The 13,995-nt window shown below is 40.7% G+C and overlaps 1 protein-coding gene across 4 annotated transcripts in view; it reads left to right on the forward strand.

The window, feature by feature from the left end:
- Positions 1-11,716, forward strand: part of CUEDC1 (CUE domain containing 1) — a 222,985-nt gene extending 211,269 nt beyond the window's left edge. For all 4 annotated transcript variants that reach the window (XM_044287415.1, XM_044287416.1, XM_044287417.1 and 1 more), the window contains exon 12: positions 11,275-11,716. The gene's annotated coding sequence lies outside the window, so the exon portion shown is untranslated. The remainder of the gene's footprint in view (positions 1-11,274) is intronic.
- Positions 11,717-13,995: the final 2,279 nt, after the last annotated feature.

A 13,995-nucleotide genomic window follows, 5' to 3' on the forward strand; every position in this document is an offset into this window, starting at 1 on the left:
GTTTCTGACCATGTCCATCCCTTCATGACCACCATGTACCCATCCTCTGATGGCTACTTCCAGCAGGATAATGCACCATGTCACAAACCTCGAATCATTTCAAATTGGTTTCTTAAACACGACAATGAGTTCACTGTACTAAAATGGCCCCCACAGTCACCGGATCTCAACCCAATAGAGCATCTTTGGGATGTGGTGGAACGGGAGCTTCGTGCCCTGGATGTGCATCCCTCAAATCTCCATCAACTGCAAGATGCTATCCTATCAATATGGGCCAACATTTCTAAAGAATGCTATCAGCACCTTGTTGAATCAATGCCACGTAGAATTAAGGCAGTTCTGAAGGCAAAAGGGGGTCCAACACCGTATTAGTATGGTGTTCCTAATAATTCTTTAGGTGAGTGTATATTGTGACAAAACCAATGTCATGTATATTGTTCAGGGTCAGTGGTAGTCCTGGTGTTTTTTTTTTTTTTTTTTTTTGTGCCAAACATCCTTGAGACTTTAGAAGTTGTCACACAATTTGTGCCATGAGTGAACTTTTCAAATAAAACTACATTCTTGAAAGCCATTACAGTATTTCACAGTTAGTCCAATAACATTGTAAACTATTTGCTTTTACAAAGTTGTACAGCCTTAGAATTAAGTGATTTTTTGGCTAAGATAAATTGAACATGTCTTTGTTATTGTCTTCATCTTTATAAGATTTTAAGGAGTTTGTTGCATCACCAGAATATCTGGGTCTCCAATTCATGGATGAGAATTATTCAAAATCCTTGAAATTACTTGAGAATTGCTAAACTGAGCTACAGACAGTTACACACTAAGGTATATTGTAAAAAGCCACCAACAGCTTTCTCGATTGGGACAGCTGCCACCCCTCCCCTTGAAGAAGGGTATCCCCACAGGACAGTATTTGCCTGTTCGTACAAACTGTAGATCCTTAGGGGAAATTGAGAACCAGTTGTTAGATTATTTGGTCACTGTCTGCGCCAGTCAAAAGTTTTTGTATATTATACTTAGTAATGCAGATCTAAAATGTAACAATGAACATGGTCAGCATTAATTTCACAGTGATGCAATGATGGCCTGCACTAAGATCATTCAAACGAATGCTAACAACTTGCATTATTATTATTAGTTGATGGCTGTGTCTATAGTTCGCACTGGATATGCTTTTATATGTCTGCCTGTTCCGTTGCAGTAAGAAGACACAATGACATCTTAACTATTTTTTATTTTAAGAACATACAGATATAGAGCACAATTCAGCACCAAGAACTTGTACTCTTCATCTTCAATATTTTTATTTTTTGTCTGTTAAAACCAAGTAAAGTACACCTAAAACAACAGTAGCTAAATGCATTGGCATTAGTATTTCTCAGTAATAATCATTTGTTTGAGGCATGAAGTGATTAATGTCCACTTGGATATCATATCACTTCTGCTTTTAATAGCTTGATTGTCAAATCTTTTTTTCAAGTTTTTAGTTCATGATGAGCTAGAAAAAAGTATTAATTGTATAATTTACCTTTGATATCAGGGGTCAGCTTCTCAGAACTCCCCTAACCCCTGTTCTGTGTCCTCTGCAGTCACTGTACTTATATTGCAGAACTGACGAAGTAGAAACAAGTAAAGCTTTAATGTGGCAACTTAGATGATGTTCTTTTCATGTTGTTAAAAAATAAAAATAAAATCCCTGATATTTTTTGTTATCTCCCTAAGTGGCAGTGATGAATAGAATGTTTTTTTTTATAACTGTAGAAATACAGACCTTAACCCCTTCCCAGCATCGGTGGAAGTCAGGTCTTTAAAGATGACAAAGCAGACACTTGCCTCCAGTATTTGTGATCAAGACCACACTCATCACGGACATTTAACTCCTCAGATGTCATAGTCCATTGTGGTTTCAGCATTTGAAGATCTTTTACCAGGAATCGGCTGCCCCCTGTGGCCAAGCAACCAAACACCTCCCAACGCTATGCTCCCCTGTGAGCTGTCCAGTGGGCACGGCTGCCCAGGCCTACCTTAGTCATGTCGGGGCAATTTTCCCATAGACTGTAATCTATGGTAGAAGGGATCTAATGATCTAATATTTAGTTCGTTCAGAGGGCTAAAAAAAAGTAAAATAAATAAATAAAATGTTAACAATGCAAAAAGTTATTAAAATTTGAAATGATTTCCCTTTCCTAGAAGAATGTTGACAGTGTTTTTTTCCCCCCCAATTCCACCCTATTTATTATTTTTCAACTACATAATATTGAATGGTGCACAATAGATAACTAGTCCCACAAAAAAAAAACCTTATATGGTAAGCTGAGAAATAAAAAGTTGTTTGACAGGAAGGGGTTAAAGGGAAAATCCAGTCAAAGTGATCTACTCTCACTGGTCACTCTGACTTCACCATTGTAATCATCTTAACCACTTCAACCCCCTAGCTGAAACACCCTTAATGACCAGGCCACTTTTTACACTTCTGCACTACACTATTTTCACCATTTATTGCTCGGTCATGCAACTTACCACCCAAATGAATTCTACCTCCTTTTCTTCTCACTAATAGAGCTTTCATTTGGTGGTATTTCATTGCTGCTGACATTTTACTTTTTTTGTTATTAATCGAAATGTAACGAAATTTTTGCAAAAAAATGACATTTTTCACTTTCAGTTGTATTTTTTTTTTAAAAAAAAACGACATCCATATATAAATTTATTTTCTTTGATAAAAAAAAAAATGTTTGGGTAAAAAAAAATGGTTTGGGTAAAAGTTATAGCATTTACAAACTATGGTCCAAAAATGAGAATTTCCGCTTTTTGAAGCAGCTCTGACTTTCTGAGCACCTGTCATGTTTCCTGAGGTTCTACAATGCCCAGACAGTAGAAAACCCCCACAAATGACCCCATTTCGGAAAGTAGACACCCTAAGGTATTCGCTGATGGGCATAGTGAGTTCATAGAACTTTTTATTTTTTGTCACAAGTTAGCGGAAAATTATGATATTTTTTTTTCCTTACAAAGTCTCATATTCCACTAACTTGTGACAAAAAATAAAAACTTCCATGAACTCACTGTGCCCATCATGAAATACCTTGGGGTGTCTTCTTTGCAAAATGGGGTCACTTGTGGTGTAGTTATACTGCCCTGGCATTTTAGGGGCCCAAATGCGTGCAAAGTAGTATGCAATCAAAATCTGTAAAAAATGGCCTGTGAAATCCGAAAGGTGCTCTTTGGAATGTGGGCCCCTTTGCCCACCTAGGCGGCAAAAAAATGTCACACATGTGGAATCGCCGTACTCTGGAGAAGTTGGGGAATGTGTGAAACCTTTCGGATTTCACAGGCCATTTTTTACAGATTTTGATTGCATACTACTTTGCACGCATTTGGGCCCCTAAAATGCCAGGGCAGTATAACTACCCCACAAGTGACCCCATTTTGGAAAGAAGACACCCCAAGGTATTCCGTGAGGGGCATGACGAGTTCCTAGAATTTTTTATTTTTTTTCACAAGTTAGTGGAATATGAGACTTTGTAATAAAAAAAAAAAAAGAATCATCATTTTCCGCTAACTTGTGACAAAAAATAAAAAATTCTAGGAACTCGCCATGCCCCTCACGGAATACCTTGGGGTGCCTTCTTTCCAAAATGGGGTCACTTGTGGGGTAGTTATACTGCCCTGTCATTTTAGGGGCCCATATGCGTAAGAAGAAGTCTGGGATCCAAATGTAAAAAAAAATGCCCTGTGAAATCCGAAAGGTGCTCTTTGGAATGTGGGCCCATTTGCCCACCTAGGCTGAAAAAAAGTGTCACACATGTGGTATCGCCGTACTCAGGAGAAGTTGGGGAATGTGTTTTGGGGTGTCATTTTACATATACCCATGCTGGGTGAGAGAAAAATCTTGGTCAAGTGCCAACTTTGTATAAAAAAATTGGAAAAGTTGTCTTTTGCCGAGATATTTCTCTCACCCAGCATGGGTCACCCCAAAACACATTCCCCAACTACTCCTGAGTACAGCGATACCACATGTGTGACACTTTTTTGCAGCCTAGATGCGCAAAGATGCCCAAATTCCTTTTAGGAGGGCATTTTTAGACATTTGGATCCCAGACTTCTTCTCACGCTTTAGGGCCCCTAAAAAGCCAGGGCAGTATAAATACCCCAAATGTGACCCCATTTTGGAAAGAAGACACCCCAAGGTATTCAATGAGGGGCCTGGCGAGTTAATAGAATTATTATTTTTTTTTTGGCCTAAGTTAGCGGAAATTGATTAATTTTTTTTTCTCACAAAGTCTCACTTTCCGCTAACTTGGGACAAAAATTTCAATCTTTCATGGACTCAATATGCCCCTCAGCGAATACCTTGGGGTGTCTTCTTTCCAAAATGGGGTCATTTGTGGGGTGTTTGTACTGCCCTGGCATTTGAGGGTCTCCGCAATCATTACATGTATGGCCAGAGTTTCTGCTATTCTCCTTATATTGAGCATACAGGTAATGAGATTATTTTTTTTTCGTTCAGCCTCTGGGCTGAAAGAAAAAAATGAACAGCACAGATTTCTTCATTCGCATCGATCAATGTGGATGAAAAAATCTCTGCCCAAAAAAAAGAGGCGGGGAAAGGCGTCTGCTAGGACGTAGGAGCTCCGCCCAACATCCATACCCACTTAGCTCGTATGCCCTGGCAAACCCGATTTCTCCATTCACATCAATCGATGTGGATGAATAAATCATTGCCAGGATTTTTTTTTTTTTATATACAAGGTGTTTGCCAAAGCATATGAACACCGCCACCTCCTCAGCTCATATGCCTCCGCAAACGTATCTTTTACTGCAGAGGAGAAATCTCGTCTTGCAGCGCTGCATACACCGACTTGTGTGTAATCTGACAGCAGCGCAATGCTTCTGTCAGAATGCACATCAGTGCTGCAGCTAGTCGATCGGTTGGTCCACCTGGAAGGTAAAAAAAAAAAAAACAGGCCACAACGCAATAATTTTATTAACTTTATAATAACCTTTGAACAGAACATATAAACTTTATTTAACTTTTGGAACTGAACGTTAACTTTTTTGCTTACTGTTTTTTTTTTTTACCTTTTTATAGGACAAACTTCTCCTTCCCCATGGGACAATGTGCAAAGCGCCCAAAGATGTGGCGAAGTGCATTATGCACTTTGTCCCATGTGAAAGGAGAGGTTTACAGCAGCTGTGTGTGAATGGGCCCTAATAGCCCTGTGTACCTGTCCTGTGAGATGTGATCCCTATGCTAAGTGTACCTGTGTGTGGTACTTCCGGAAAAACTCCCCTAAGCATAGGGCAGGGTAGTCAGGGCTGTCAGGACAGAAATAGTGGGTGTTACGCCTTATTCCACTCCTGCTACAGACACAACATCTTTTTCGGGGTGACGGTTGGGTTGAGGTACCAGGAACGACATTGGGGAAATGTCGCTCGTGTAGACGGCTAACTACACTGGTGGATGGGGCCACGGAACCTCCTGGATACAGGAGGTTCTCGATGATCTCTTCCTGAAATTTGAGAAAGGATCCTGTTCTCCCAGCCTTACTGTAGAGAACAAAACTATTATACAGAACCAATTGAATTAAATATACAGACACCTTCTTATACCAGCGTCTGGTGCGTCGGGAAACTAAATACGGAGCCAACATCTGGTCATTGAAGTCCACCCCTCCCATGTGAAGGTTATAGTCGTGGACTGAGAGGGGCTTTTCAATGACACTGGTTGCTCACTCAATTTGGATTGTCGTGTCTGCGTGAATGGAGGAGAGCATGTGAACGTCACGCTTGTCTCTCCATTTCACCGCGAGCAGTTCTTGGGTACACAAGGCAGCCCTCTCCCCCCTTGCAAGACGGGTGGTAATGAGCCGTTGGGGGAAGCCCGCGCGACTAGTTAGCGCGGTGCCACAGCAGCCAATCTGTTCTAGGAACAAATGCCTGAAGAGGGCCACACTTGTGTAGAAATTGTCCACATAAAGATGGTACCCTTTGCCAAATAAGGGTGACACCAAGTCCCAGACTGTCTTCCCACTGCTCCCCAGGTAGTCAGGGCAACCGACCGGCTCCAGGGTCTGATCTTTTCCCTTATAGATCCGAAATTTGTGGGTATAGCCTGTGGCCCTTTCACAGAGCTTATACAATTTGACCCCATACCGGGCGCGCTTGCTTGGGATGTATTGTTTGAAGCCAAGGCGCCCAGCAAAATGTATTAGGGACTCGTCTACGCAGATATTTTGCTCAGGGGTATACAAATCTGCAAATTTCTGGTTGAAGTGGTCTATGAGGGGCCGAATTTTGTGGAGCCGGTCAAAAGCTGGGTGGCCTCAGGGACGGGAGGTGGTGTTGTCGCTAAAGTGCAGGAAACGCAGGATGGCCTCAAATCGTGCCCTGGACATGGCAGCAGAGAACATGGGCATGTGATGAATTGGGTTCGTGGACCAATATGACCGCAATTCATGCTTTTTGGTTAGACCCATGTTGAGGAGAAGGCCCAGAAAAGTTTTAATTTCGGAAACTTGGACTGGTTTCCACCGGAAAGGCTGGGCATAATAGCTTCCCGGGTTGGCGGATATAAATTGTGTGGCATACCGGTTTGTTTCTACCACGATTATGTCCAAGAGCTCCGCAGTCAAGAACAGCTCAAAAAATCCCTGGGCCGAACCGATCTGAGCTGTCTCAACCCGAACTCCAGACTGGGCGGTGAAAGGGGGAACTACTGGTGCGGCTGAAGTTGGGGACTGCCAATCATGATTTGCCAGCACCTCAGGGATTCTAGGGGGTCTACGGGCCTGTCTGTGCGGTGGCTGCGACGGGGTAACTACTGCACGTGCCACCTTCAACTGCCCTTCTGGTGCTCGCCACTTCACCATGTTGTAGGGCAGTGCTGGTACTAGGTCCAGGAAGGGCTGCGCTGCTGGTGTATGCCTCACCACGTAATCCGACAGCGCCAGCCCCACTCTTCTGCCCTTGAAGCGGATCCTGTGCAACCTGTGGTCTAGCGACACGGGCCGGGTACGCCTGGTGGTATCAGGGACCTCAACCTCCTCGTCCGAACTGTGGGTCAGACTGCCACTGCTTTCTACAGGTTCATATTCTGACCCGCTAGATTCATCAGATGAGGGTTCCCATTCCTCATCCGACTGGTTCAGAAGCCTGTAGGCCTCTTCAGAAGAATACCCCCTGTTTGACATTTGGGCTACTAAATTTAGGGGTATTCCCTGAGACTACCCAAGAAAAAAAGCGAGCCTGTCTTACAAATGGGACGCTAACGAAGTACCGGAGGCCGCTGTGGTTGATAAAGAAATATCAAAACTGATTTTTTTTTGCTGCAGCGCTTGTAAAGTGATTGTGCAAATATAAAAATTTTTTTTTTTGTCACTGCGGCAGGGCGGGCGTGGGTGAACGCACGTGTGGGCGACCGATCAGGCCTGATCGGGCAAACACTGCGTTTTGGGTGGAGGGCGAACTAAAGTGACAATAATACTATTATAGAGCTGACTGTGATCAGTTCTGATCACTTACAGACACTATAAAAGTACAAATGCTGATTAGCGATACGCTAATCAGCGAATAAGTGACTGCGGTGCGGTGGGCTGGGCGCTAAACGAACGCTAACTACCTAACCAAGGGGCCTAAACTATCCCTAAAACCTAACAGTCAATACCGGTGAAAAAAAAGTGACAGTTTACACTGATCACTTTTTTCCTTTCACTAGGTTATTGACAGGGGTGATCAAGGGGTTAATTGGGGTGCAGGGGGGTGATCTGGGGCTAAGTGTGCTGTTTGGTGCTACTCACTGTGATGCCTGCTCCTCTGCTGAGACCAACCGACCAAAAGGACCAGCAGAGGAGCAGGGAAGCCATTTAACACATTATATTTACAAATATAATGTGTTTGATGGCTTGTGATTGTTTCTTTTTTTTTAAATCATCAGCTTGCCAGCCACGATCATTGGCTGGCAAGCTGATGACATGACCCCCCCCCTTGAACTATCTCGTCTCGTGAGATGACGCATCGCTGCGTGACTCTGCCTGACACTGCCGCCTCCGGACCGCGATCCTGCGTTAGGCGGTCTGGAGGCGGTTAAATGTGTCTATATTATATTAGTGAACAAAAAAGACTTAACAAGTCAAGGAGGTTACACCCCTATAAGAAGCGCCAAAGCCCAAAGAGTATAACAGAGAAATAATTGTATATAATAGAATGATTAAGAGCTGATTAGCTGTAAATGAGATTGGCCATTCTCCCTATTCAGGGTGACCTATAAGAAACCTATAATCACAATTTGTGGAATTAATCACATATAATAGCCATATGACGGTATATTGGAGTAGCCAAAGAAAATAATCAACTCACTTCACGGGGGGTGGCCAGCTGGATAAACTCAAGACACCAGCATGGACCAATAACCCCCCAGCCAGGAGCGCTTGTGGAATCTTCAAAACTGATATTTGCCCAGTAGGAAAGAAAAGGCTTCACCTCAGTATTGTTGTTGAAGGCTTTGGCTTCTTTAATGTAGAAAACTGGTTCATAAAAAGGCTCAACGCATTTCGGGTTGTGCAAACCCCTTCATCAGGAGCAAGTACAGATAAAAAGATGCCTAAGATAACAATTGTAGTATTTATCTGGTGGCCCTATATATAGGGCTGTGAACATGCAAAAAAAATCTCTTTTGGCGCCAAAGGGGGAACGCATGGGACGCTGGAGGTAACGGCCCGCCTCCTAAAAAAGCCAGCTCGCGGCTTTAGCCAGTTAAAAAAGGGGGACGGAAGCCGAACCTCCGGTCTACCAATGCACTCCACCCTGGAACGCATCTAGGACTTCCGGTCCGGCAAGCGCTCCAACCTGGAACGCAGTAGAAACTTCTGGTTCCTCCCTCACGATTCTCAATCCCGAGCTTCTGGATTTTGTTTGTGCGCCTCACGCTGGACCGCATAGATGGACTTCCGGTCCGGCGAGAAACGCTGGGTGATACAGAATTTTTCAGGACAATGCAGTAGAGAATGATAGAAATACTATGCAATCATATAAAAATGGGCCAAATGTTAATAGGCACTAAATATACAAAGGCATGTATATCCCACACCATAGGAGACATATATGTCCCCATGTGTGCACACATGTGTACATCTGCACATGCCAACACAACCAATAAATACATATGTATATACAGTCCATAGATAAAAAAAAAATATATATACATTAAAAAAAAATAATATATATATATAATAAAGGGGGAATAGATATGGGGGAAAAAATGGTTTTTGTTGGCCCCAATATTATGGTTAAGACTATTATAACAAAAAAAAAAAAGGTATTATAATCATCCTATATAAAGTGAGATAAGATTATATAAAACTGTAAGATAAGATTATGTAAAAATATCATGAGGTGTTATATTACTGTAGTTATTTGGTGGTAATTAGGGGATGTCTAAAAGGATGTAATAGTAAAATAATCTACCTAAAAACAAAGGAGACTCCCATCAATAATTGACATATTCGAGTGCCTCATTAAGGCCAAAGGGTGTTAGTGTATTAAGGTGATATATCCAAAACATCTCTTTGAGACTGAGTTGCTGAAAGGAAGAAGATACATGTTCTAGAGGGATCATTTTTAGCACAGCCAGATTTCCCTCATGTTTAAGAGCAAAATGGTGTGATACACTATGGGTTGTAATTTTTCTATTGATGTTGGAGCGATGCTCATTCATGCGCTCCCTTAGGGTTTGGGTGGTACGACCTACATAATAGAGACCACAGGGGCACAACAGTAGATATACAACGTTCGTTGTGCCACAATTCATGTGGTGTTTGAAAGTGATTTTGTTGTTAGATGCTGGAAGTTGGAATTCGCCTGTCGCACATTGTAACATAGCGCAACATTTACATCTTTGTACTCCACATTTGAATACACCTTTCGTAATTCCTAGTTTCTGGTCGTGGCATGTCAGGATGATCTTGAGTGTTTTGGCTCTACGGTAAATTAGATTCGGTTGTTGGGGGATGTGTTTACCTAAAATAGGGTCTTTTTGTATATTTGGCCAATACTTATTGAGAATCTGTCTTATGATTTTATGTTTGGAGTTATATCTTGTAATCAGACTAGGTTTGTACACATAAGGATTAGTATGATTCTTGGTTTTTGGTTTAAGACTAGTCATTTGGTCAAGGAGACTGGTGTCTTGAGTTTATCCAGCTGGCCACCCCCCGTGAAGTGAGTTGATTATTTTCTTTGATTTTTTTTCTTTGGCTACTCCAATATACCGTCATATGGCTATTATATGTGATTAATTCCACAAATTGTGATTATAGGTTTCTTATAGTGGTGTGTTTATTGTCCACTCACTCTTCCTTTTTGGTCACCCTGAATAGGGGGAATGCCCAATCTCATTTACAGCTAATCAGCTTTTAATCATTCTATTATATACAATTATTTCTCTGTTATACTCTTTGGGCTTTGGCGCTTCTTATAGGGGTGTAACCTCCTTGACTTGTTAGGTCTTTTTTGTTCACTTCCTTTTACACACTGATCTCTTTTAGTGTGGACACCCCTTTCAGCTGCCTACCCTTGATATACCAGTTTTCTTGCTTCTGTTTTCTCCTGTTCTCCATCCACTGGCGCCTCTAGTTATATCCTATCGCTTGGAGTCATCCGCTAGATTGGATTAACCCTTTTTTTCTTTCTCTCTATACCCCTATAATATATCAGGACATCATGACTGGATATAGAACTAAATGATCTACCCATCTACACTGATGAATTGTTGGAGGAAGTAGTACCAGTTGCTAATGCATGAAATGGTGTGGTCCTTCATCTAGTACCGAATGGGAACATAAACTGCATGAAATGCAATTTCCTGAATAAAAACATGTCAGGTCATCATTTTGTATCAGGTTGCTGTATTTTGACTGCTAGGGATGTTTCTTGCCAGGAGAGAGCTAACTGGTATTGATGTAGTAAATATCCTGTTATTCATCCTGGTAATGTATAAAAACATTGACTATTGGTTGTTAATGCTGTATTACCCTTGTGAGTAGGGAGCTTTCCTGACACACTTTTTAATATTGCCCAGTTAGTACTGTAAATGGCCAGTTGTTGATTTATTAATGGATATCCAGGAATTATTTCATGAGAAATACAAGTATTCACTAAAATAGATGTTATCTGGAGAGCTGACTGGTCCTCTTGTCATTATATATATATATATATATATATATATATATATATATATATATAATGTACTTGTGCTTTGTTTTGTTATTCTAGATCTTAAGACTGGTCAAAAATTCTGCATGGACCCGGTTGGCTGAAGATGACTATGAAAAATGAAGTGATTGGCTATCTGTTGCAGTGCAGTCCATTCCATGTAGAAGATTGAATATATATGGCACAATTTTTAATCACATATTTTACTATTTGATGACCGCATTGAAATCTCAGAGCGTTACTTAGTAACTTTACAGCTTTAATATTAGTTGTGTGTTTTAAAATGGTACTGATTACGTAGAACTTATATTTTACATTTTCCTCAAAAGGAATAACATATCCTGTTACTGAATATTTAGTTTAACAGCACAAACATGTATTTGATATCCATATATGCTTACACATTTTCATTTTAATATTGTGTGCACAATAAAAATGACCTAAAATGCCATTTGTAAGTAATCTGCATCACTTTACGTGCATTGGATGATTGAAGGGTGATGTTTAACCCCTTAAGGACACAGCCCTATTTCACCTTAAGGACCAGGCCATTTTTTGCAAATCTGACCAGAGTCACTTTAAGTGCTGATAACTTTAAAACGCTTTGACTTATCCAGGCCATTCTGAGATTGTTTTTTCGTCACATATTGTACTTCATGACACTGGTAAAATGAAGTCAAAAAAATTATTTTTTTTGCACCAAAAAATACCAAATTTAACAAAAATTTGGAAAAATTAGCAAATTTCAAAGTTCCAGTTTCTCTACTTCTGTAATACATAGTAATACCCCCAAAAATTTGGATGACTTTACATTCCCCATATGTCTACTTCATGTTTGAATTATTTTGGGAATGATATTTTATTTTTTGGGGATGTTATAAGGCTTAGAAGTTTAGAAGCAAATCTTGAAATTTTTCAGAAATTTACAGAAACTCAATTTTTAGGGACCAGTTCAGGTCTCAAGTCACTTTGCGAGGCTTACATAATAGAAACCACCCAAAAATGACCCCATCTAAGAAACTACACCCCTCAAGGTATTCAAAACTGATTTTGAATACGTTGTTAACCCTTTAGGTGTTGCACAAGAGTTATTGGCAAATGGGGAGGAAATTTGAGAATTTTATTTTTTTGTCTAATTTTTCATTTTAACCCATTTTTTCCACTAACAAAGCAAGGGTTAACAGCCAAACAAGACGGTATCTTTATTGCCCTGACTCTGCCGTTTACAGAAACACCCAATATGTGGCCGTAAACTACTGTACGGCCACACAGCGGGGCGTAGAGTGAAAGGTGCGCCGTTTGGTTTTTGGAAGGCTGATTTTTATGGACTGGTTTATTTACACCATGTCCCATTTGAAGCCCCCTGATGCACCCCTAGAGTAGAAACTCCATAAAAGTGACCCCATCTAAGAAACTACACCCCTCAAGGTATTCAAAACTGATTTTACATACGTCGTTAACCCTTTAGGTGTTGCACAAGAGTTATTGGCAAATGGCGATGAAATTTGAGAATTTCATTTTTTTGCCTAATTTTCCATTTTAACCCATTTTTTCCACTAACAAAGCAAGGGTTAACAGCCAAACAAGACTGTATCTTTATTGCCCTGACTCTGCTGTTTACAGAAACACCCCATATGTGGCCGTAAACTACTGTACGGCCACACAGCGGGGCGTAGAGGGAAAGGTGCGCCGTTTGTTTTTTGGAGGGCTGATTTTTATGGACCGGTTTTTTGACACCAAGTCCCATTTGAAGCCCCCCTGATGCACCCCCAGATTATAAACTCCATAAAAGTGACCCCATCTAAGAAACTACACCCATCAAGGTATTCAAAACGGATTTTACAAACTTTGTTAACCCTTTAGGTGTTGCACAAGATTTAATGGAAAATAGAGATACAATTTCAAAATTTCACTTTTTTGGCAGATTTTCCATTTTAATTTTTTTTTTCCAGTTACAAAGCAAGGGTTAACAGCCAAACAAAACTCATTATTTATGGCCCTGATTCTGTAGTTTACAGAAACACCCCATATGTGGTCGTAAACCGCTGTACGGGCACACGGCAGGGCGCAGAAGGAAAGGAATGCCATACGGTTTTTGGAAGGCAGGTTTTGCTGGACTGTTTTTTTTTACACCATGTCCCATTTGAAGCCCCCCTGATGCACCCCTAGAGTAGAAACTCCAAAAAAGTGACCCCATTTTAGAAACTACGGGATAGGGTGGCAGTTTTGTTGGTACTAGTTTAGGGTACATATGATTTTTGGTTGCTCTATATTACACTTTTTGTGCGGCAAGGTAACAAGAAATAGCTTTTTTGGCAGCGTTTTTTATTTTTTTATTTACAACATTCATCTGACAGGTTAGATCACGTGGTAATTTTATAGAGCAGGTTGTCACGGACGCGGCGATACCTAATATGTATACAATTTTTTTTATTTATGTACGTTTTACACAATGATTTCATTTTTAAAACAGAAAAAATGTTTTAGTGTCTCCATAGTCTAAGAGCCATTGTTTTTTCAGTTTTTGGGTGATTATCTTAAGTAGGGTCTCATTTTTTGCGGGATGAGATGACGGTTTGATTGGCACTATTTTGGGGTGCATATGACTTTTTGATCGCTTGCTATTACACTTTTTGTGACGTAAGATGACAAAAAATGGCTTTTTTTACACCGTTTTTATTTTTATTTTTTTACGGTGGTCACCTGAGGGGTTAGGTCATGTGATATTTTTATAGAGCCGGTCGATACGGACGCGGCGATACCTAATATGTATACTTTTTT

Source organism: Bufo gargarizans, chromosome 3 (genome assembly GCF_014858855.1).
Source record: "Bufo gargarizans isolate SCDJY-AF-19 chromosome 3, ASM1485885v1, whole genome shotgun sequence".
Lineage (NCBI taxonomy): Eukaryota > Metazoa > Chordata > Amphibia > Anura > Bufonidae > Bufo > Bufo gargarizans.